The sequence below is a fragment of the Ursus americanus genome, unplaced genomic scaffold (genome assembly GCF_024610735.1).
Source record: "Ursus americanus isolate L20-20 unplaced genomic scaffold, mUrsAme1.1.p SCAF_96, whole genome shotgun sequence".
NCBI classification, from domain to species: domain Eukaryota; kingdom Metazoa; phylum Chordata; class Mammalia; order Carnivora; family Ursidae; genus Ursus; species Ursus americanus.
The window spans coordinates 531,282-557,679 of NW_028273678.1; the positions used below are offsets into that span (position 1 = coordinate 531,282).

A 26,398-nucleotide genomic window follows, 5' to 3' on the forward strand; every position below is an offset into this window, starting at 1 on the left:
AAATATTCAGATTAGTTCATGGAATTATTTTACGGGGAAAAGCCCCCCAAAACTTTTCCTGTATTCACAGCCTCCTCTGTTAACTGTATTCTTTCTGAGTTCCAAAACTAGAGAAGGGGGACAGAACAGAAGGAAGTCACTGAGAGAACTACTAAAATAAGTGAAAAATTCCCTTCAGAAGGGAGGCATTCAGACAGTTTGGGGAACAAAAGGCAGCTGTTAGATTTATTTGTTTATTTTTTTTTTTTAAGAAATTTTTTAACGCATACCTCTAGTTCAAGATACAGGCTATTTTCCAAAAATTATACTTGAGGTAATAACTTACTAGAACTACAGATTTCTGAGAGAATTTGGATGATTAGCCCCTGTTTCCAGCCTCTGACCAAACTCAACTTGAGCCATCTCAAGAAGGGAGCTATGGAAGTTCTTCTTTTCAGGCCGAGAGTCTTAATTTCCACTCAGACTAACATGGTATATGGTATACTTGTATTACATTTGAACAGGGATTTGCAAATTTGAAAGGTCTCCTGCCTTAGGAAATAGGGGTCCTTTATTTCTGTCTCATTTACCCATTTATCCCCTTTCTTCCCATGTCCATAATTCTCCTTAGCCTCCTGGGGCATGAGGATAATCTTATACCTCAGAATGATTCTTCGGGTTGATTTGGCCCATGTTCTACCAGGCAGAGCACAGTGTGGGTTTGGTAGGGGATTTGGAAACGTATTTGGATCGAGAGACCGACTTTATCTATCACATGAAATTTAACCTTTTTTGGAACCAGTTGCTTAGGAGCTCATGGTATTCAAGGTACCTGTACCAAGTATCTAAAGACATGCCCTTCTGTACAAGATATGAAATGGGAGTCTGAGAGAAACTCAGGAAAGACATAACGTAACAGTGGCTTAAAGTAGTGCCATACTGGTAGAGAGATGGGTGAGATGGTTTGGAGAGGGCTTAATGGAAGACATAGATTTTGAGCAGTTCTTTGGAGCAAGGATGGAAGAAAGGAGCATAAATTAGAGACATATCAGGTGGAAAAGTTTTAGAAGATTTTTATATAGGGAACAGTAGACAAGAGTACGAAAGTAATCTGGAGTGTTTTACTAAGGAGTAAGGGAGTTGATGATAGAAGTGGGGCAGACAAGTAGGCCATAGATTCTAAGAAACTTGGATATGAAGGGCTGGATGCTAATGCTGGTTTCTGAGCAGAGAAGTGACACGATCAAAACTATGCTTGAAAAGGATTTTCTGTAAGTAGTATGCTTAGTTTTAGCGATGGATTTCCTGGCTATCCTTATGGAGAGATGTAAATTAGGATGCTGGTGCAGCCAAGATGGTAGAGCTGACTGAATAGATGGCAGTGTTGGGGCAAGACCTAGTAGAATATGTTCAGTTAAGTACTGTTTTATGTTTTGATAAAAGATCTAGGTAAAGATAGAGATATAGTTGTAGATGGTGCAAAACTGGGGGAAATTGCTAGATTCACAGACGGCAAATTTGGGGCAGGTCAGTTAGCTTTGGTGTTCTTATCAGTAAAATAGGGGTTCAGACTAGTTGATTTCTGAGATATGGTGCAGTGCTGAAATTCTGTGATAATAGAAATAAAGTGTAAAAGTTATCTCAGTCAAAGAAACTTGGGGTAAAGATTCAGCATGGTGACAGTTCCAATTATTGCGTTTAAAAACGTGTTGTAGGGGTGCCTGGGTGGCTCAGCCGCTAAGCGTCTGCCTTCAGCTCAGGGCATGATCCTGGCTTTCTGGGATCGAGCCCCGCATCAGGCTCCTCTGCTGGGAGCCTGCTTCTTCCTCTCCCACTACCCCTGCTTGTGTTCCCTCTCTGGATGGCTGTCTCTCTCTCTGTCAAATAAATAAATTAAAAAAAAAGTGTAAAGTATAGGATGCAAGAAATATAGCATGAGTAGTTCGTGTGAAAAAAAAAGATCTGGCATTTTAACTGTATGTTCAGTAGCTCATAATAGTATTTTGTGGCTTCTAAAAAAGTGAACACAGCTTTATGCTGCAATAGTAAAAATACATTGTCCAGATAGTCCAAGCTCTGTGCTGTGCTGGTAAGATCATGTGTGTTTTTTTCCCCCTCATTTGTGGCCCTTTGTTGTTTTGTTTTTTAAGATTTTATTTATTTATGAGAGAGAGAGGGGGAACATGAGCCGGGGTTGGGGGGAGAGCAGAGGGAGAGGGAGAAGCAGTCTTCTTGCTGAACAGGGAACCCTGAGATCATGACCTGAGCCGAAGGCAGATGCTTAACGGACTGAGCCACCCAGTGCCCTTGGGGACCTATGTTTTAAAGAGGTGTTTGATGAACTAGAATCATCTCGTAGGAGGAGGCAGGATGGCCCAGTGTTTGGGGTACATGGGCTTTGGAGTCATATGTGGGTTTGAACTCTGCCTCTGCTATCTCTTAGCTGTGAAATCTTAATCCTTCTAAGCTTCAAGGTCCTCATATGCAGAATATGGATCATAATATACCAGTACTGTTATAGGGAATAATAAAAGAGATAATAGCTGTAAAATGCGTGGCAAATACATAATACACAGTAAGTGCTTTAAAAATGTTGGTCACTGTTATTACTATTATTAACTTAAGCATAGAAGAGCCACCTAAAATGGTGAGGAGATCTGGAAATAATTTTATACTAAGAAATAGTCCAAAGTACTGAATCCTGTAAAAAAGACCAAAGGGTCAATATAACTATATTTAAGTTCTTAAAGGACTACATGTTAGAGAAGCAGAGGCTCATTTTTTGTTCTAGAGAATGGTGAAAGCCACTAAGTGAAAATTTTAGGGAGGCAAAAAAATTTTTAGATGAGATATAATTCACATAGTATTAGATTTACCGTTTTAAAGTGTGCAGTTCAGTGGTGTTTAGTATATTCCAGATATGTGTAACCATCAACAGTATCTAGTTTCAAAATGTGTTTTATTATCCCCACCCTCAAGAAGCTCTCTGTGGTTTCTGTTTTCCCCTCCTCCCAGCCCCTGGCAACAATAATCTCTTTTCTAACTCTGTGGATTTGCCTATTCTGGACGTTTCCTAAAAATGAAATCATACACCATGTGGTGTTTTGTGTCCGGCTTCTTTCAGTTAGCATTATGTTTTCAAGGTTCATCCATGTCATAGCATGTATCAGATCACCATTCCTTTTCATGGCCAAATAATATTTTATTGTATGGATATACCACATTTTATGTATCCACTTATCCATTTTTTTTATCCATTTTTAAATTTTATTTATCCATTTATCAGCTTATGGACATTTGGGTTGTTTCTACTTTTTGCTATTATGACTAATACTACTATGAATATTCTTTACAAATTCTTGTGTGGACTTACATTTTTAGCTATCTTGGGTATATACCAAGGAGGAGAGGCAGAATTTAAGACATCAGAAAGAAAAAGCTTTCTTTTTTTTCCTTTTTCATTTGTTTATTTTTTAATTTAAATTCAATTAATTAACATATATTATTGATTTCAGAGGTAGAGGTCAGTGATTCATCCGTCTTATGTAATACCCAGTGCTCATTACATCCCATGCCCTCCCTAATATCCATCACCCAGCTACCCCATCCCCCTAGTTACCCCATTCCCCCAGCTCCCTCCCCTCTAGCAACCCTCAGTTTGTTTCTTATGATTAAGAGTCAAAAAGAGCTTTCTGATAATGCAGTCCACCCACACTGAAAACTGTTCTGTTGTTGAAGTAGTGAGCCGTTAATTTTATTTTACTTAACAAATGCATGGTGCCAGATACCATTCTAAGCACTTTACAATTATTTAAAAACCCTATGAGGTAAGCACTATTATTAAATCCATTTTACAACAAGGAAGTTTAATAACTTGCTCAGGGTCACACATCAAGTAAATGTGGAGCTGTAATTGAAATCCATGTGCTCTGGTTCTAGAATCTGTACTCTTAATAGCAAGAACAATAATAACTTCAAGCATTTATTCAATTCTTACTACTACTCAGGCACCATGCTTAACTGCTTACATTCAAGTAGAGACTGGCAATCATCTTCTAAGGATATCTTAGAAAGAATTATCTCATTGGGTAGAGATTACCTTAGGGTGCGTTGAGTCCCAAGATTCTGTTATTCCAAGGATAATATCTGGCCTGAGGCTTTTAAGATGATCAGAATTGATATCAAAAAGGAAACTGTAAATATGAATGGGGAGTGTTGTAGGAATTCACTTAATAAGACTTGTCAGAATATGATAATGTTACATATAACTTAAAAGCAGTAACCAAAAGTGGCTTTTGAGATTGTGAATGGAGACCTTAGAAAAATGGAAGAATTAAAGTTTCATGTGAAAATGATCCTACTTTTCAAATGTTCAGTTTCAAGTACTGCAGAGTATATTAGGGTAGGTAGATGACGTTTAGTAAACGGAACATATGGAGCTGGAGCTGTTCATGTGGGTACATGAACGTAGTTCTTCAAAACCAAATCAACAGCAACAACAGTAAGAAATGCATATGAGAGGAAAGAGCAGTGCATCCCAAACTTAAAGTTTCCTCATAATTGATGGGGAAGAAGGAGAAGAGGAATCAGCAATCTAGACTAAGAATTTACCAAGCTTTGAGGTAGAGGGAGTCCTAGAAACCAAATGTAAAAAGATTAAAATGATAGGAGGTGTGGTCAGAGACACCTCCTATAAGGACAGAGAATTTCTTTAAATATTTTTAGGTTTGTTCTTAATTAATCAACTTATTTAGAGAAGGGGTGGGGAGGGGTAGAGGCAGAGAGAGAGAGAATCTCAAGCAGGCTTCACGCCCAGCTTGGAGGAGCCCAACTCGAGGCTCTCTCTCACAGCCCTGAGATCATGACCTGAGCCGAAATCAAGAGTCAGCTGAGCCACCCAGGTGCTCCAGGAAAGAGAATTTCTTTATGATGAAATTTCAGACTCAACTTGACAAAGGGAAAGTCATTGCTCTGAGAGCATAATTTCTGGGTGATAATTAGAATGAAAGTTTTGTTGTAAAGGGACAAGTAAGAACTAGATGGAAGAGAAAGGGAAACTATCTGTAAAATTAGGCCGCAGTTACAGGAGTTTGGTTGTGATGGAAGAAGAATTTGGAAAGGGAAATAGGGCTTAGCGAAAAATGTTCACTAAAACATTTTAAAAGAGATTTGTTAATTTAAGAGATTTGCTAGGTTAAAAGAGATTTGTACATGTTTTAAGGTAAAGGAACAGGCTGATTGATGTCTAGCCCTCTAGAACATTTTAAATAAGAAACTGAGTATTATTATATTAACAGTAGGTCTAGTTTCACATAGAAATAAGATCTAGTTCTATTTATGAACTTTGGGAGAGTAAGTCAGTTGTACGTTATATTATCTTACCTAGAGTAAAAACCTCAAGCTTTCTTCATGGTGGTCTACAGACTCCTCATGATCTGCCTCACAGTACGGCTCTCATCCATTTATCTGCTACTCTTTTTCTTAATCCTTTTGGGAGAGCCACAGAGGTCTCCTTGCTATTCCCAAACATGCCAGGACTGTTTCCTATTTTAGGTCCATTGCATTTGCTGTTCCCTCCTCCTTGAACACACTTCCCCTGCATGGCTAGTCCTTCACCTCATTTACGTGTTGACTGAAATGTGCCTTCTCAGGGAGGCCTTCTCTGATTTTCCTATTTAAAATCAAAATATTTCATTTAACTACATCCTACTGTTCCCACTTCCATCCCTTCCCATCCCCCATTTCCTGTTTTATTATTTTTTTCATAGCACTTAACTCTACCAAACAAATTATGTATTTTACTTACTAATCTTATTTTTTGTCTTCTGTGACTAGAATTTAAACTCTACAAGTTCAAGGACTTTCCTAGCACTAGAACAATATCTGGCACATAATAGGCACTTACTAAATGTTTGTTTCATGAATGAATGAGTGCAATATTCTTTGAAGAAACTGAAATGAGAACATTTTTCTTTGTCATCATTAACATCATTATTAATAAGCATGTTGGATGCTCTATATAGCATTGGGCATCATATATTTTCTTATCGAGTTGTTGGCAAACTTTCTTTTTCTTTTATTTATTTATTTTCTTTTATTTATTTATTTGAGAGAGAGAGAGCGCGCGAGAGATAGAGCACAAGTGGGGGGAGGGGTAGAGGGAGAGAGAAAAGGAGACTCCCTGCTGAGCAGGGAGCTCAAGGTGGGACTCGATCCCAGGACCTTGGGATTGTGACCTGAGCCAAAGGCAGATGCTTAACCGACTGAGCCACCCAGGCACCCGTCAAACTTTTCTATAAAGCACCATATAGTAAATATTTTTCAGGCTAAATGGTCTCATCACAACTACTTAACCCAGTAATGTGTAGGTAGCCATAGACAATCCATAAATGAATGAGTGTGACTGTGTTCCAGTATGACTATTTATGGACACTGAAATTGAATTTTACATAATTTTCAAATGTCACAGAATATTATCTTTTTTTTTCTGGCATTTTTCTAACCATTCAAAAATGTGAAAACTACTCTTAGCTCATGGGCCATACAAAAATAGGCAGTGGACCATAGTAGGTCTACAAGCTGTATTTGCCCACCTCTGCTTTTACTGGTTTCTTTTTTTTTTTTTTAAGATTTTATTTATTTATTTACTTGACAGAGATAGAGACTCCAGCGAGAGAGGGAACACAAGCAGGGGGAGTGGGAGAGGAAGAAGCAGGCTTCCAGAGGAGGAGCCTGGTGTGGGGCTCGTTCCCAGAACGCCGAGATCACACCCTGAGCTGAAGGCAGACGCTTAATGACTGAGCCCCGCAGGTGGCTTTTACTGGTTTCTTAAACATACCTTAGTTGAAACTTATTTTCCTGTACTTGGTAGGGAACAACAATGAAGATTAAACCCTAGTGACGTATAATTCAGGAATATTCTTCTTTGGCTCCAGAAAGCTTCATATTGTTTCATTTCTGTTTTCCTGGGAACCTTATGTTTTCTTTACATGTTTATGATACTAACATTTAAATAAACTTGCATTCTCTGAGCAGATGCCATCTGATAGTGTTGGGGAGGTGGTGGTGGTGTAATAGTCCAGGAGCAAAGCTGGGAAAAGCCCACCCAGGTTGAAAAGTTTGCCATTATTTATAAGGTGAATAATTTCCGTATGGGTGAATCTAGAGTTGTCAGCCAGGCTTAACGCCCATAGGACTGCCACTGTGAGTGAGAATTGTGTTGCAGTTTTTAACATCATCCATAACAGACTTCTTACATAACTTACAAATGCTTTTAATAATATAGCTCCGGGATAATTTTGGCTATGCTACATTGACAGTTTTTGTTCTTCTCCTTTAAAAAAATCAGAAAATAACCTATTATCAAATCAAGCTGTGATTTGAATAAAGCATCATATTTTCCTCAGTAAGTTTAAAGAGAGAAAAAATGTTTTTCATTTGCAAAACTTTTTAACATACGGCTCTTCACATACTTGATTTTGTTCAGTTCTTACAACAATGTAGGTAGCTTTATTAACTATTTAAAATGTGAGAGAACTAACAGTGAAGTTACGTAACACGTCTAAGGTCACAGCACCAGGACTCACTCCAAACAGACCTTCTGACCGTAGGAGATGCAGACGCCTCACAGAAGCTTCAGCCAGTCTTTGGTTTTAGTGCTGTGCCCCCTCCTTACTGCCTCTCCATTTCTAGCTTCACCTGCTCATGAAGATGCTCAGAACTCGAGCTGCTCCTGGCTCTGCCATGCTTACTGTATTCAGGTCTAGGAAGAGGGGAGGAGTATGTCACCAGTTACATCACTACCACTGGAGCTACCTACCAGCTCTGTTTCCTCCTCCAGCCATGTTAACTACTGCACAATTCTTCTGGGCGTGTTCTTAGTTCCTTAATATCTGGTCCCCCTCCTTTTCTCAATAACTGGGACCTCTGAAGACCTCACCTTGCCAACCAGTGCCTTATGAAACATCTTGGATATGATTCGGCAAAGATAGGAAGGAGGAAAACACAACCCCGGTGCTTTAAGTCTGGGCGATAGGGAGAATCAGGACATAAAATCTGCACATAGGGAGGGGTGATGGGAGCTGGTTTTGAGGGGGGGAGTTTTATTGGTTTAAGTGTGTCATCTTTGAGGTAATGATGGAGCAGCCTTATAGACCTAGTTTTCTATCCTCCAAAACGTAAAATGGAGAAATAGGTTTAACCAAATATCTGAGGCGACAGCCACGTGGTAAAATTTATAGTTAGAATCAAAGTCTTTGTGTTACGTTTGAATGCTTCTTAGAGGTCTCATTTAAATAACCTCTATATTAGGAAAATGGGACTATCCATGCCTTTTTTTTTTTTTTAATGCTGTTTAGAGAATGTAGGATTGTTGTAAATACTACACACAATTTGGGATGGTTGCATATCTTATGAATCAATGGGTGCATATAAAAAGATTCCTCAACACACCACATGGAGAATGTTATAGAATGTTATTCTTGAATTGTTTTCTCTTCTTCACTTTGGCATTTGCATGGTACCTTAGATATTTTTGTGTTATTTTCATTATATTTTGTGCTTTTTTATTTGGTTAAAAAAAGCTGCCTGCTATTTATATCTGAACAGATTTAAGTTTTTAAAAAAGCTCCTTTGAATCCTTCCCCTTTCCTGTACCGCCTTTTTCTTTCTCCATCGTAGAGAAATGTATCCCCTGAACATAACCCAGAAATCTAGATACAGGCCAGTTGATGTCTCAGTAGAAACAAGAAAAGAACTTACTATTTCTCAGTGCTTAATTGAGAGAAAGCGCATGATATTTTCTATATTCTAAATTGGAGAGGAGAAGTGGGTCAGTCCATGCATTATCATGTGAATGTCTTAATCCTAACAAATTACTTAGTCAAAATGAGAAAGGTAATGAATTTAAACAGACAAGTATCAACAATGCTGCACAAAAAAGTGCTGGTACACCATACCAGCCTATACCTACATGAGAAAAGCTGTGGTTGCATTTTCCCTTGATAAAAATTATGCTGACCGGCCATGGCAGACCATGCTGGGTCACCCACCTGGTATTCTGTCACCTACCAAGACTTGAAAGGACAGGAGAGTGTGTGGTTAAGTTCTCTAAGCACTTCTTTTTTTTTTTTTTAAGTTTTTGTTTATTTGAGAGAGAGAGAGTAGGAGCAGGGGGAGGGGCCAAGGGAGAGGGAAAGGGAGAAGCAGACACCCCGCTGAGCATAGAGCCTGATGCTGGTCTCCTCCCAAGAGAGATCATGACCTGAGCCGAAGTCAGACTCTTAACCAACTGAGCCACCCAGGCACCCCAGCCTTAGTATTTATTTATTTATTTATTTATTTATTTATTTATTTATTTATATATTATATTATATTATATTATATTAGTCACCATACAGCACATCCCTGGTTTTTGATGTGAAGTTCGATGATTCATTAGTTGCGTATAACACCCAGTGCACCATGCAATCCATGCCCTCCTTACTACCCATCACCAGCCTATCCCATTCCCCCACCCCCCTCCCCTCTGAAGCCCTCAGATTGTTTCTTAGAGTCCATAGTCTTTTGTGCTTCTGAACAAAGGCAGTTTTATAGGTTGCACCTTTAGGTCTCTCAGTTCACAGTCTAGTGTTTTCTTGAATGCACTGCGTTATCTTTTAATTTTTGGACTTACAAGAAGTCGGGTGTTTTCATGGACTCCTCCTCTCTTTTCCAGATGTCAGGAGGGTTTCTTGGGAGAATATTGTCAACATCGAGACCCCTGTGAGAAGAACCGCTGCCAAAATGGTGGGACGTGTGTGGCCCAGGCCATGTTGGGGAAAGCCACATGCCGATGTGCCCTGGGGTTCACTTGAGATGATTGCCAGTACTCGACCACTCATCCCTGCTTTGTTTCTCACCCCTGCCTGAATGGAGGCACCTGCCACGTGCGTAGCCGGGATGACTATGAGTACACCTGCCAAGTTGGTTTCCCAGGTAACAAATGTGACTCTGGGCTATATTTTCCTATTCTCAGCAGATACCTTTCCTTAGCATCTCTTAGATCTTGACATGTAGTTCTTAAGGATCCTCTAACTCTGGTGTATGTTTAACATTATGATAAGGAACTAGAGTGTTCCAGACAACTATCTTTAACTTCCTTTTGAGATTTCTAAGAGGAGAGAAAGAGAAAGGCAGAAATATTTGACTGCCTAAAGTATATATGTCAAGATTGGGGATCAGAACTTTATTTCACCATCCCTAGAAGAAAAGCTGTCTGTGCTATTGATTACTTGCTGCTTGAAATCTCTCCCTAGACATTCAGGGCCCTGGTTTTCTGGTTTTCTGTACTCTGACTATTCCTTTAGCTTCTGCATTGCCTTGTCCTCATCCATGAAATTTTTGTGTTCCTTGGAACTCTGTTTTGAGCCCTCTTTTGAGCCTTATCACAGCTCCCCCAGCTATCTCCAGTGGCTTCAGCTGTCATTATCTTCATCAGTTGCTGGTGACTCTTCTAGTCATCCATTTCACTCCCCCCCTACCCTACATTCAGGCTCATATTTCTAACTATGTGCTGCATATTATCCTTGGAAACTTGACAAGTACCTCACATTCAACATGTTGATATAAATGGGGTGGTAGTGATGTATAGTCCATGTATTTCAAACTAGATCCCCCTTCTCCCTTACCCCACTTAGAGTCAGGCCCCTAACCTAGCCCCTGAAGCACCTCTCACCTGTTACTCTTCTCCATTTCCTCTCCTGCTCTGCAGTTGAGGTCTATCCTGTCCACGTTGGTGACAGGTCAGCCCTCACCTGGGCTTCTGCAGTTGTTTCCTAACTGGTTTCCTTGCTGTTACTTTCTCCCCATCTTGTTCATCTGTCCCATTGCCACATCTTTGATCGTGGATGCCAGTCATCTCACAAACTCACCTGCTTACAATGTCTAATGACTTTTTATCATCTGTAGAGTCGACTACAAACCCTTTTACATGGCTTCCATAGCCTGTCATGGTCTCGGCCTTACATCTTTTTATAGCTTTACTTCCCACAAGCATCTAGCTCTAGTCACACCAACATTCTCACCATTTCCTGAAAATGTCATATTTCCTGTTGCCTCCATGCTGTTGCACACCCCTTTGCCTGGAATGCCCTCTTCTACAATTGGTGATTGCCCAATGTTATTTAAAATTCTGTCTTAGTGACTTTTTTGTGTGTGATTCCTTTAAGCAGTCTCTATGTTCTATTATCTTATGTATCACATTTTACTGTAATAGTTTTTTATATGTCTCTCATCTGACTAGATTGTGAGTTCTTCAAAGGTGGGTCTGAGCTTTATTCAAAATGAACCATAGATGTTTATTAAGTTAGATGAGGAAAGCAGAACCATTCAATATCTTGTTGCCCGCTACACTAGCAATTCTGTAAATCTGATGAACAAAAATTAAAAATGTACTCAGTAAACTAGACTGGATTGGTTAGTTTGGAACACTTGTTTTATTGATTTTTCATTAAAAGATGGTGGTGGTGGTAGAGGATAGTTAGAATGGTCCATTATCTTCATCACGACCATGACAGAATTGTGATTCATTGAAGAGATTTGGTGGTTAAAAGAATAATTTTTTCGTGATTGTCAGTTTTGAATTGTTTTGTTCCACAGGCGAAGGGAAGGCATAGCCATTTAAAACATTTTAATCCTGACTAGTGAAAATGGCAATAATGTCTTCTTAATAATTAAGATGTTACTCTGAAATGATCTCCATATTAAAACTTCTTCCTTTGCCCTTAAAAGGATCTCTTCTTGGTGTTTTGCAGGGCTCTGATTATTTTCACACATCTCCCACTTTTGTCTGTCTTTAGGAATTACAAGAGTTAAGTTTACCATTTTGGTTTTGTGGTAGCCCTTATACCCCACCTAGTCAGACCTTCTTGGGTTTATCTCCACTCATAGTTGAAGAAGCAGAGGTGGGAAGTTAGTGCCTGTACGTAGCACAGGTTCAGGGACCTTTCTGTTTCAGTTGTAGGCAAATACTCTATATACACAGTTGCCAGAAGGAACCATTTTTATCTCTTCCCTATTGTAGGTAAGTTCCTCTCAGAGGAATGAAGAAAAAATAGGAAGAAGAATTTTAGTTCCTTCTTTTTCTCTCTGCTTAACATCTTGAGATACATGTGCTGTGCCCAGTTTTTTTTTTTGTTTCTTTTTTTTTAAGATTTTATTTATTTATTTGAGAGTGGGAGAGAGAGAGCTCGCGTGCACACGCATAAGTGGGGGAAGGGGCAGAGGGAGAAGCAGACTCCCTGCTGACCAGGGAGCTGGACATGGGGCTTGATCCCAGGACCTCAGGATCATGACCTGAGCTGAAAGCAGATGCTTAACTGACTGAGCCACACAGGCGCCCCTGCTGTGCCCAAATTTTTAGTGTACCTTTCCCCTTTGATGTGACATTCCTTGATAGAGAACACTTCTGCGTGCTCATGTGTCACCTCCTTCTTCCTTTTAGAAAAGCTGTCATGGCTTTCATTTGTTTTTCTATGGGGGTCAGATATTTGGATGTTTACCTAGACAACCAATTGGAATACTAACAAGTTCAGGGGGTTCTCGTAATCTTAGGTAAAAACAAAAAGCTTAAGCTAATGAAAACAAAAATCCATATGAATACCAGATTTACTAATAGCATGGGAATTTTTCTTTTTTCTCTGTCCTTCTGCCTCAAAGACGTGCCTTAGGATCCAGCACATCAGAGTCTTCTGGCTTCCTCTTATATTTTCCTACTTCAGAGTCCACAAGACGTACCTTTCTAGACCTTTATTCTCATAATAGCTTCTAGTTTTTTTCATAGATAAGTAGCCAGAGATTCTTCATCCTCTTCAAACACATCAAGCAGTATTTATAGCAAGACCACAATTAATAAAATGTTTCCCAGAATACGTGTGTGGGTTGTGTTTAAAGAAAATAAAAGTAGCATTGACTTGTTTCTATCATATAAGAGGTCTGTTAGTGATTGTATATTGTGGAAAAGGTCAATGCATTTTATTCACTCAGAAGACATGCTTTGAGAGTCTACTACAGGGATCCAGCCCCTGCCCATGTTATGGGTGATATAAATGGAAACAGCAAATTTGGGCTGTGTATATACATGTGCAGATATGTGTGTGAGAGAGAATGATTTAGGGAGCTGAGAAGGGCAATAAGGTAACTTATGAGTAGAGTTGTCAAGTGGAAGTTCACTAGGTAAACAAAAAGGAAGATGGCATTCCAAGGAGAGGCGCAGCTTATGCAAAGACAAGGTGTGAGACAGTAGGGAGATCCAGACCCTTCTTTGCCCCTGAAGGGATGGCTGGAATCCTGCAAGGATGGGCTTCATATGACTAGCCTACAGTCCCTGCAATGTGCTCCACTAAGTCTTTGTATTTGCCCGAGGGTGCCAGGGAGTGACTATATCAGGTGATCTTTTTTTTTTTTTTTTAAGAATTTATTTATTTATTTGACAGAGAGAGACAGCCAGTGAGAGAGGGAACACAGCAGGGGGAGTGGGAGAGGAAGAAGCAGGCTCCTAGTGGAGGAGCCTGATGTGGGGCTCGAACCCAGAACGCTGGGATCACGCCCTGAGCCGAAGGCAGATGCTTAACCACTGCGCTACCCAGGTGCCCTTATTTCAGGTGATCTTGAGAAGGCTCTGATTTGGGCCTCCTGTGAAGTTCAGTGAGTTTAGGGAGTCTCCACACAGTAGAGCTGTTGGATGGGTGGGAGACGTGGAATGTTGAGGCTGAGGCTGGCTCCCACTTCAGTGGGGAGCATTGAGTTCTGTTCTCCTTCCATAGGTAAGCTGTGCCAGTGGACTGATGCCTGCCTGTCTCATCCCTGTGCAAATGGAAGTACCTATACCACTGTGGCCAACCAGTTCTCCTGCAAATGCCTCACAGGCTTCACAGGACAGAAGTGTGAGACTGATGTCAATGAGTGTGACATTCCAGGACAGTGCCAGCATGGTGGCACCTGCCTCAACCTACCAGGTTCCTATCAGTGCCAGTGCCCCCAAGGCTTCACAGGCCAGCACTGTAACAGCCCCTACTTGCCTGTGCACCCTCCCCCTGTGTCAATGGTGGCACCTGCCGGCAGACTGGTGACTTCACGTTTGAATGCAACTGCCTTCCAGGTAAGGAGAACCCCTAGTGTCTTGGGGTTGGGGGAAAACACCTTCAGTGCAGAAGGAAGGTGGTGGGAGTGGCTCAGTTGCTCCTTTAGGAAATATCCTTCTGAGCAGGAAGAAGGGGAAGTAAGGATTTTGTGTGGGGTGGGTTGCTGGTGAGGGAAGAGTTGTATGAGCTAATAGGGTCCATAAACTGAGTAGGGGGTAATTTAACATGTCAGAGTTTATGATGATGAGTGGCTAGGAAATTGTTTATTGTCCTTTTTGGAGGAACAGCAAGAAATAAGAGAAACAGCTCTGAGAAAGAGACAGATAGGCCTATGGAATGGAAGGGAACACAATGAGAATTAGCCGTTGAAAAATATGTGTGATTAGTAAAGTGCTGTAAACTGAATTGACAATAATAGTAGGTGATCAACTTTCCTATATGCTTTCACCTCTGAAGGTATAATAGATTATTTTCCTACCTACCTAAATGCACCCTCGTACTCTTTTGTAACGTTCCCTGGGCTCCTGGCCCTCTCCATGTACCCTCTCTGACTTTGAGTAACCTTGCTCTGACATGAAGCTAGAGAATTTTGGAACTGGGATAATGCTGTGTTACTCAATGGGTACTTCTTGATGCATGCTGATAGATAAGGTATGTCACATCCAGACATAACTACAAGATAGAAGCCAAGAAAAGAACAATTCATGGGAGCTTGGGGCCCAGGATTCTGTAGAGATGGAGAAAGGAACAAGCCCAGCCAATTTGCTAACCCCTTGTAAAAATGACGAGGAGGTTGAAAACCGAGAATTTTGATTGGGAACAGAACACAAGCAGCTGGAGCAGATGAATTACTAAGCAACAAAGATTCCATTTTTTTTTTTTTAAGATTTTATTTATTTATTTGACAGAGACAGAGACAGCCAGCGAGAGAGGGAACACAAGCAGGGGGAGTGGGAGAGGAAGAAGCAGGCTCACAGCAGAGGAGCCTGATGTGGGGCTCGATCCCAGCACGCCGGGATCACGCCCTGAGCCGAAGGCAGACGCTCAACCGCTCAACCGCTGTGCCACCCAGGTGCCCCCAAAGATTCCGCTTTTATACAAATATCCTTAGTTCAAAAACAAAAGAAGGAAAACTGTAGGGGGGAATAAAGTGCTAAGTAAGCAGAAGTGCCTCAGAAAGCAGTTGTTCTAGCTGCTCTTTCAGAAAATGAGAATCTTAGATTCTGGTGTCATGGATGTGTTTCACATATAACGGGACTGTGTGTTTTATTTCTGGGGGTTAAAGGTCGTACGTTGGTTCTTGGTATAAAACCCAATGGTAATTAATTCATTTCATTCAGTAAAAATTTATCGACTGCCACTTGTTTTCTGGGCACTGTGCTATGTGCTTGGAAAAGAGTGATACAGGATGCGGCCACATAATAAAAAACTTCATTCCATTTTACTGTAAGCCGCAAGAATAAGCTCTTAATTGTATTGCTTTCGGTTTCTCTTTCAATGAAGACTAGGTAATGCTATCATTGTAGACGCTAAGTAAATTTTATTGACTGAGTATTATTGTCATCCACATTATCTTGTAGAAGAAATAACTAAAAGATATCTTTCTTCACTCCCATATTTGTTGGCCATATGCTAAGAGTTAAAGAAGGAGGCAAATGTAAACAATTTAATTTTACACGTATTCTAATAATCTAATAGTCTAAGTGGCTAATAATTGAGATTAGCATGATTTATTATTGAAAGCTAAATGTGTTTTTTCATTTCAAGAAAATTATTTTTAATAGTTGCCCAGAACAAGAGGTTGATTTGGCAGAGAAATACGGTCGGGAAGTCAGAGAAGTCAATAAAGGAAGTTTTTAGCTAAGAGAGAGTGATTGTTCACTCCCATAGTCTCTGCATTGTTATCCATTAACCACGATAAGAACCTTAGGGAATTCTGAGAGTGTGTCCAGGAAAGGATCTGTCAAACCAGAATAGTATCTCCTCCTTGAGAGAGGAAATAACCAGGGATTCCACAGCTGAGAGGCTGCCAGGGCTCGTGGGATGAAGTAAGGAGATCTTGGCTGTCTTTTACGCTCTGCTTGTAATTTAAAGCAAGACATTTGTTTACTCACTAATGAAGTGGGCCTGTGTGTGTGTGTGTGTGTGTGTGTGTGTGTGTGTGTGTCTGTGTCGGGGTTCGGGATGGGGATGTGGGGTGGGGGAGAAGATTTGGCAAAGAGAAAACTAACACTTATCCAATGCCTTTTATGAGTTAGGCCCTGTGCCAGGTACTTCTGCCTCCATTAGCTCAATTATACAAAAACCTTGGGGAAAGGTATGATTTTTCTAGTTTTCCCAGGTGAAATAGCTCAAGTTTGGAGATGTTAAGTGATTTACCCATAGTTCAAGTTTGGAGATGTTAAGTTTTACCCAAAGTCGCACAGCTAAGATGTGGTTAGGCTGAGGCCTGAAAACCAGAGACGTTATTTCTAAAGCCTCTACGTCTTACTGCATCGTACTGCACTGCTTGTCTATCCCTGAAGGTACTTTGAAAATGTGTGACACTTTTTGTTAAATGCTTTGACATGTTTGGATTAAAAAAAAAAAAAGTAGAAGATACTTCTAATTATGATCAAATACTCTTTGTTACCTATCAGCCTATGTATGGCACCATGCAGACATTTAAGATACTTAAGTAGACTAGTTCTTGCCTTTTGGGGTCGCATGATCTAAAACAGATGACATCAGCTTAGACAATGTATACAAAGAAATTTAAAGAGAATTCAAAACAATAGACGATGCAGTATGTATTTACACAGTTTGTAAGAGTTTATGCTCATTGTTTTTATGTCCCAGGTGGAGTTTGGAAAGTATTAACTTTATTTCCATATAGGGAAATAGTGCCTGGAGATTATTTTTTCTGAGAAAGTCCTTTTCATAATGCAATACCATTCTCCTTGCCCCTCCTTCCATTGTGCTGCACACTATTCAAGAGACTAAAATGTTACTTAAAATAATAATCACTATCTCCATGTAAATAACACCCTTATTTGAAGAGAATCATAGTTTCAGTTCTAAAAATGGAGAAACCAAGTCAGCAGGAGGGACAAAGGCTTGTTATGGTATTAAGCAACTCCCCTGTGTGCTTCCTGCCACATTTCAAGTCGTTGCACTTTTAATTGAGGCCTACCCTAATCACCCTATTTCAAATAGTAACCATCTCCCTCCCCCCTTAATTATTGGCCCTGGTCTACTTTTTCTTTTTCTGTAACACTTATCATCTGCTTAGTATATAATTTGCACTATATAATTTACTTCATTATGTCTATTGTCTATTGTCTGTCTTTTCCAAATTCTGCCGCCCCTTCCCCTCTTCAGAGTGAAAGCTAGAATCTTTGTTTTTGTTTAGTGATGTATCCCAAGCACCCCAAAACAGTGCCAAGTTCATAAGAGGCACACAAATATTTATCAACCAAGTGAGTTTAGTGTTGAGAATGTAATTTTGGTCTTCTCCTTTTCTTCCTGGTACCATACTTCCTAGACTTAGTGTGGCTTCTCCTTTAGTTCTTGTGTACTCTGGTACTGGATAAGAATTTCAGAGTCCTTTTCAACTCTGAAAGTCAGTGAACCACACATAAGTTAGTGACTATTCAAATGGTCACGTTATACTTCTTTTCCTGCAAAGGACACTATAGTTACTGTGAGTTGATTTTTAAATTTTTATTATTGAAGTATAGTTGACATACAATGTTATATTAGTTTCCGGTGTACAACATAGTGTTTCGACAAGTTTATACATTATGCAGTGCTCACCACAGTAAGTGCAGTCACTGTCTCCATACAACACTATTACGATATTACAGACTATATTCCCTCTGCTGTTCTTTTCACCTCCGTGATGTATTTATTTTATTACTGGAAGTTTGTCCCTCTTTATCCCTTTTACTTCTTTTGCCCATCCTCCCACCCCTACCTCCTTTCTGGCAACTACTGGTTTGTTCTCTATATTTAAGAGTCTGTTTTGTTTTTTAGATTCCACATATAAGTGAAATGATATGGTATTTGTCTTTCTCTGTCTGACTTATTTCTTTTAACGTATAATACCCTCTAGGTCCATCCATGTTTTCACAAATGGCAAGATTTCTTTCCTTTTTATGGTTGAGTAATATGAGTGTAGTATTTGAGTATTAAAACTGCAAAAGTGACTCATCTTGTGTAACAGAGAAAGAAGTGTTTCTCCACAGAGGGAAGAAAAAAGGAATATATTCAAGAGGGAACTAATCTAATCAAACCAAGGAACCGTATTTCATTTTCTCCTTGGATGATCAACTGTTAATAATCCAGATCCTTTGTGGGCTACCATTAAATAAGTCTTTAGCAGAAGCCCTGAAGAGGGACACTCAGCCCGAATAATTTTAATGTAAGAGCAACATAGAAAATAAATTATTGGATCATCGATTCTCAGTATTTTTGGGTTAGGGCCGAATAGTGGGGAGAGAATGAATTAGGCTGTTTTTGTGTTTGTGAATATTTTAAAAAGTAGCACAGATGATCAGAGAACAGTAGATTGTTTGGATCTGTTGGCCGTGCCTTGTGAGTTCACATTTGGGTTGGCCAGTCCTCAATGTACTTTACTTTTCTTTCTCTCCTATACCTGTCTATTCCTTTATGATTTTTTAAAAATTTCCTAAGAAGCTGTCTGATCTGTCCTCTCCAAACAGTGGAGGCTTATTCTTCGTGAACTACCTCTGTACTTTACAGGCTGATTATACGTGATACCCCCATATCATTAAAATAAAGCTTAAGCCCATTTTGTGGCTTTTGTGTCTGAGCTTCAAAACTGTTAGAAATAATTCCCTTTTGTATTCTCATATGCAGGGGCATGTAACTTTCTCTTGGGTATTATCCTAGTCATACTTCGGCAGATTTCTCTGGAGCTGTTGCAGAAATGATCATACCACTTTCCAGGGTGCATTATTTTAGTGCCAGTTTTAGTTGATGTTCCTGGAAGTCTTTCCAATTCTCCTATGCTCAGTAGTTTGGACCATGCTATCTCCTTAGCTTTCTGTCACCTTCCCCTGCCCACCTTGCCTTTTTATATAGAAATTATTCTTTTGTAAAAAAAGATTTTATTTATTTATTTATTTAGAGAGTGTGAGTGGGGGAGGGGCAAAGGGAGAGAGAGAAAGAGAGAAAATCTCCAGCTGACTCCACCTGGAGCACAGAGCCTGATACGGGGCTCCATGCCATGACCCTGAGATCATGACCTGAGCCAAAATCAACAGTTGGATGCTCACCTGACTGAGCCACCCACGTGCCCCTAGAGCTTATTCTTTATGATGTGTCAAAGGCACCTCTTTCACTGAAATGCCTTCTATGTTCCCAATCCCCATGGGGATTGGAGACTTTCCCCAAGGTCTTTTGGTAACTTGTATACCTCTAGCACAGCACGTATCAAACTGATTGTTTATTTGTTCATCTTTCCCAGTAGACGCTCTCATTTTAACTCTTCCTCCCAGTACCAACTTAGTGTGTGGCACAAAATTTAGACCCAGTGAATATTTGACAAATGAATTGAATGTGATAGAAAAGAGAATTATTGTATTCTATAATTTAAATATATATATACCGAATTTCTTTCTTTTGATTCACCTTATTTATTTCTTTTACTTTTTCGGTGATGAATTCAGAAGAGTGGAGATCATTAGGGAGATATCAAGAGAGGCATGTAGGAGCAGCAGCCTGGGTGGGTGGTAGGGCCCAGGGATACATGGGCCAGTCATGAGGGTCAGCAAGCTCATCTGGGCCCATTTGGAGAATGGAAGATGTTGGCCAAGAAAACCAGCTGGACAGATATGGGAGCAGTTTGCTTTTGTGTCAGATTTCTTCTTGGGGGCTTGGAGGAGAAAGTAGACTTGTAGCTTTTTTTTTTGCCTTTGTCCAGTTTCAGACATTCCTGTTGTTTTCCTTCACTCTTTCATCGCTGTGGACTAAAGCTCTTCCGGAGGACTTTTAGCCTGGTTTGAGAGAATCCTAGTGTGTCATCTTATCTTCCTCTGTCTGCTCTCTTCTTTGTGTCTCTCTGTAAGGCTTTCCATCCTCACACATCCCGGTGTATGAAAATGGAAAGATGTGGATGCTTTCCTGAGAGATGCTGTTCTCTGTGTGGAATGACAAGTTCAAAAGATTCTTTTCTGCTCCCCACCCTCACTGTCATCATTTATCAGTTACGTGGGCCATGGTTTTATAACAGCACAGTCTTAAAATGTTCCTTCTAAGTTTAATTTCTCTCCTTTTGGCCTTTTAAGGATGTGAATTGGCTTTAAGCAGTAGACCTTTTAGTATGATCATGTGAGCCTCTTTGTAAGCCTGCTACACCCTCCCACCCACAGGTCTGGAGACTTGTCTGTTTCCCTTTCCCCTAGAACCTTAAAATACATTTTTAAGAAGTGATTGCACTGTAACTTATTCATATAACCCTTACCACCACCTCCCCTCCTTGGGCGGACTTTCTTACAAGAATTTACTAGCTATTTCCAAAAAGAGGTCTGGATCTCTATTTTTAAAGCATAAATCCTGTCTTAACTCTGGAGGAGAACTGATTTGGCCCGAGTTTTCTCAGACATGGGAGATTTTATCCTTAGGTTAGTTTTGCAGATTTTTGCTAGGGAACTCTGGGGTCCCAGACAGCATAGTGATTAAAACTGGTTCAGTACTGACTCCTACCTACTAGCCATGTAAACTTGATAAGTCAGCCATATGGCCCTCAACTTCTTCATCTTTAACATGAAGGGATTAGAGTAGATAATTTCTAAGGGCTGTTTGGATGCTACTCATATGTAATAGTATTAGCTAATATGTATAGATCACTTATGCATCAGGCATTGTTTTAAGTGTATTCCCCCCTAATGTAATAGGTTTATTGAGATACAATTTGCATACCATATAATTTGCTCTTGGAAGTGTACAATTCAGGGGTTTTCAGTGTGTTCACAGATATGTGTAACCATCACCACAATCAATTTTAGAACATTTTTATCACTCTAGAAAAAACCTTGTACCATCAGTAGTCACATTACCTTGGTCCCTAATTCTCCCCCAGCACCAGGGAACTACTCATCTACTTTCTGTCTCTATAGATTTGCCTGTTCTGGACATTTCATATAAATGGAAACATATGTGATCATTTGGAATTGGCTCCTTTCACCTAATGTTTTTCAAAGTTCGTTCATGTTCTGGGGGTATCAGTGCTTCACTCCTTTCATGGCTGAATAATATTCCATTGTAGATTTACCACATTTTCCCCTACTTTCTAAAAATTGAAGTATGATTAACATACAATGTATTATTAGTTTCAGGTGTAAAACATTGGTTCAACAATCCTATGCATTACTCAGTGCTCACCACATTTTTTCTATTTTAATGTTTTTTTCTTATGTTAGTCACCATACAGCACATCCCTGTTTCTGATGTAAAGTTTGATGATTCATTAGTTGCATATAACACCCAGTGCACCATGCAATACGTGCCCTTCTTACTACCCACCACCAGCCTATCCTATTCCCCCACCCCCCTCCCCTCTGAAACCCTCAGTTTGTTTCTCAGAGTCCATAGTCTCTCATGCTTCATTCCCCCTTCTGATTACCCCCCCCCCCTTTCTTTATCCCTTTCTTCCCCTACCGATCTTCCTAGTTCTTATGTTCCATAGATGAGAGAAATCATATGATAATTGTCTTTCTCTGCTTGGTGTATTTCACTTAGCATTATCTCCTCCAGTCCCATCCATGTTGCAGCAAATGTTGAGAACTCGTTCTTTCTGATAGCTGAGTAATATTCCATTCTATACCTGGACCAGAACTTCTTAATCCAGTCATCTGTTGAAGGGCATCTCGGTTGCTTCCACGATTTAGCTGTTGTGGACAATGCTGCTATGAACATTGGGGTGCATATGGCCCTTCTCTTCACTACATCTGTATCTTTGGGGTAAATACCCAGTAGTGCAATGGCTGGGTCATAGGGTAGCTCAATTTTTAACTTTTTAAGGGACCTCCTCCACACTGTTTTCCAGAGTGGCTGTACCAACTTGCATTCCCACCAACAATGTAGGAGGGATCCCCTTTCTCCACATCCTCTCCAGCAATTCTTGTTTCTTGCCTTGTCAGTTTTTGCCATTCTCACTGGCGTAAGGTGGTATCTTAGTGTGGTTTTGATTTGAATTTCCCTGATGGCTAATGATTTTGAACATTTTTTCATGTGTCTGTTAGCCATTTGTATGTCATCATTGGAAAAGTGTCTGTTCATAACTTCTGCCCATTTTATGATTTGTTTATTTGTTCCTCACGTATTGAGTTTGAGAAGTTCTTTGTAGATCTTGGATACCAGTCTTTTATTTGTAGCATCATTTGCAAATATATTCTCCCATTCCATGGGCTGCCTCTTAGTTTTTTTTTTTGACTGTTTCCTTGGCTGTGCAGAAGCTTTTTATCTTGATGAAGTCCTACAAGTTCATTTTATCTTTTGTTTCTCTTGCCTTTGGAGATGTGTCATGAAAAAGGTTGCTTTGGCCGATGTCGTAGAAGTTGCTGCCTATGTTCTCCTCTAGGATTTTGATGGATTCATGTCTCACATCGAGGTCTTTCATCCATTTGGAGTTTATCTTTGTGTATGGTGTGAGAGAGTGGTCAAGTTTCATTCTTTTGCGTGTAGCTGTCCAATTTTCCCAGCACCATTTATTGAAGAGACTGTCTTTTTTCCACTGGTTGTTTTTTCCTGCTTTATTAAAGATTAGTTGCCCAGAGAGCTGAGGGTCCATTTCTGGGTTCTCTATTCTGTTCCATTGGTCTCTGTGTCTGTTTTTGTGACACCACCATGCTGTCTTTGTGATCACAGCTTTGTAGTATAGCTCGAAATCCGGCATTGTGATGCCCCCAGCTTTGTTTATCCTTTTCAACAGTTCCTTGGAGATTCTGGGCCTTTTCGGTTCCACAGAAATTTAAGGACTATTTGTTCCAGTTCCTTGAAAAATGTCATCGGTATTTTGATCGGGATAGCATTGAAAGTGTAGATTGCTCTGGGTAGCATGGACATTTTAACTATGTTAATTCTTCCAATCCATGAGCATGGAATATTTTTCCATCTTTTTGTGTCTTCCTCAATGTCTTTCAAGAGTGATTTGTAGTTTCTAGAATATAGATCCTTTACGTCTCGGTCAAGTTAATTCCAAGGTAACGTATGGTTTTTGGTGCTATTGTAAATGGGATGGATTCCCTAATTTCTCTTTTTTCAGTCTCATTGTCTGTGTATAGAAATGCAACTGATTTCTGAGCATTGATTTTGTATCCCGCCACATTACTGAATTGCTCTATAACTTCTAATAGTTTGGGAGTGTATTCTTTTGGGTTTTCCATATAGAGTATCATGTCATCTGCAAAGAGAGACATTTTGACTTCTTCTCTGCCGATTTGGATACCTTTTATCCCTTTTTGTTGTCTGATTGCTGTTGCAAGGACTTCTAGTACTATGTTGAATAATAGTGGCGAGAGTGGGCATCCTTGTCGTGTTCCTGATCTTAAGGGAAAGGCTTCCAGGTTTTCTCCATTGAGAATGATATTCGCTGTAGGCTTTTCATAGATAGTTTTCATGAGATTGAGGAATGTACCCTCTATCCCTACACTCTGAAGGGTTTTAATCAGAAAAGGATGCTGTATTTTGTCAAATGCTTTTTCTGCATCAATTGAGAGGATCAAAGGGTTCTTGACTCTTTTCTTGTTGATATGATCTATCACACTGATCGATTTGCGAATGTTGAACCACCCTTGCATCCCAGGGATGATTCCCACTTGTTCATGATGGATAATCCTTTTAATGTACTGTTGGATCCTATTAGCTAGGATCTTGTCGAGAATGTTGGCATCCATATTCGTCAGGGATATCGGTCTATAATTCTCCTTTTTGATGGGGTCTTTGCCTGGTTTGGGGATCAAGATAATACTGGCCTCATAGAATGAGTTTGGTAGTTTTCCTTCTGTTTCTATTTTCAGTGTAATGTTCTGACACATATTGTGTCCGATAAGACAAAGCAATAAGAGAACTGCTCAAAAGATTTGAAGAAGAAATGATTCACCAAAGAAGATACACAAATGGTCAAAAAGCACTTGAAAAGATGCTCCCTTAAACCACTTAAAAGCATAAAGTTGAACAAAAATCAAAATGGCTGCATTAATGTCTCTGCAAGGCTCAATTGTGAACTAGGTAGCCTTTTTCTTCTCTTCTGCAAACCTCTGCTCCTCCTTTCGTAGCCTTTTGTTTCAGGAACCTGGTACCACCTGAAAGACATGATGAAGGAGCTGCGAGCACCCACATAATTTCTGTCAAACTGGCTAGATCCTATATTTCCCTATAACCGCCCCCCCCCCCCGCCTCTTCCTCCAAGGGGACTAGGCTAACAGTTTGTTTTTGTTTTTGTTGTTGTTGTTTTAAATAATGATTTTTTATTATGTTAGTCACCATACAGTATATCCTTAGTTTTTGATGTAGTGTTTCATGAGGCTCCCAGTTTATGGGGGCCTTAGCCTTCTGTAGCCTCCTTTGCCCGGGACAGCAATGAAGCTGTTGTTCCTCATTTTTCCAAACTCTGTGTTCGTCTTATATTTTGGCCGTGTAGCACAGAGGTCAGTTTTGCACAGCACACTCAGTCATCAGGAAGATAAATGAGTAAGACAGTGAGTTACCATTACACATCCATCCCCGTGCCTACAATTACGAAGGCTCTAAACATATGTGATGCGGATGTAAAGTACCTAGAAGTTTCTTACACTTGTGGGAATGAAAAATGGTCCAACCACTTAGAAAAGCCGAACCACTGATAGACATTTACCAATCACATGAACAGCCATTCCTCTCCTAAGTATTTACACAATATGTCCACACAACAAATGCACATGAATATTCCTCACAGCTTTATTCACAATGGCTAAACCCTGGAAACGACATAGATGTCCATTAATAGGTGAAGGTACAGACAGAATATATCCATACAGAGGAATACTACTACCAATGAAAATGCCTGAAGTGGTGATGCATGTAGTAATAGGGATTGATTTTCGAATCCTTAGGCTGCACAAAGGAATGTAGGCATGAAAGAGTTCCATTTACATAAAGTTGTTAAAAATGTAAGCCCACCTATGATGCCAGTGGTTGTCTGGGGCTGAGGATGGAAGCAGTGATGGGCTTCAATGGTACCACCCAAGGGAAGTTGTGACCTAGAGGAAATACCCTGTGTCCTGAATGGAGCAGTAGTTTCCATTGTATGTCCCTCTGTGAAAATGTGTTTAACTGTACAGTTAAGTTTTTTTTGTTTTTTGTTTTTTTTGTTGTTGTGAAAGCACTCACACTGCATCCTCTTCTTTTTACTCCTCCAAAGGAGGACAAGAAGGAGCATCAGTGGCAATTGGCAGTTGTGGAAACATCTAAAGCTAGCCTCTGGCTCAGGAGAGAACCTTGTGCCTCCTCCTCGTGGTTTCGGGTACTCTACACGTTCAGAGGAACTTCTCTAGTAACAAACTATAGAAATGATCCCTGAAAGTATAGTCTCAATTGTATACTTTCAAGTGATGCAGTCTACTGTACCTAAATTATACCTCAGTAACAGGTAACAGTAACAGGTAATCCGTTTCTCCATACTAGCAGTGGACATTTAGAAAATGAAATTTTAAAAAACGGAAATGAAATTTGACAAACACAATAGAGATTCATGTCCGCCATCATTAAATGCATGAGAACACATATAACAAAGACCCCTGAAAACTACTGCTGAGATAAATTAATGGAAATCTAAATAAATAGAAAAACATATATCACATTCATAGATTAGAAGACTCAATATTGTTGGAATATCAAATCAGCATTATTCTGCTTCATACTGGACATTCTAAGCTGAACTGCAAACCCAAACTTCCAATGTTTCCCCATAACCTGTCTTAAATACCAGGGATTTTTTTCCTGCTTTGTCAAAGATTAGCTGACCATATAGTTGAGGGTCCATTTCTGGGGTCTCTATTCTGTTCCATTGATCTATGTGTTTGTTTTTGTGCCAGTACCATACCGTCTAGATGACTACAGCTTTGTAATGCAGCTTTAAGTCTGGAATCGTGATGCCTCCAGCCTTGTTGTTTTTTCTCAGGATTGCTTTGGCTGTTCAGGGTCTTTTGTGGTTCCATACAAATTTGAGGAGTGTTTCTTCTAGCAATGTGAGAGATGCTGGTGGTATTTAAATAGGGATTGCATTAAATATGTAGATTGTTTTGGGTAGTATAGAC

At 39.9% G+C, this 26,398-nt stretch overlaps 1 non-coding gene and 1 pseudogene across 1 annotated transcript; one reads left to right on the top strand and one right to left on the bottom strand.

Annotated features, from left to right (window-relative positions):
• The first annotated feature begins 1,737 nt into the window (after window positions 1-1,737).
• Window positions 1,738-26,398, top strand: part of LOC123803447 (notch homolog 2 N-terminal-like protein A) — a 75,442-nt pseudogene continuing 50,781 nt past the window's right edge.
• Window positions 25,464-25,674, bottom strand: LOC148106715 (small nucleolar RNA U3). Its single transcript, XR_015723603.1, has one exon. It is a non-coding gene; the product is annotated as a small nucleolar RNA U3 (small nucleolar RNA).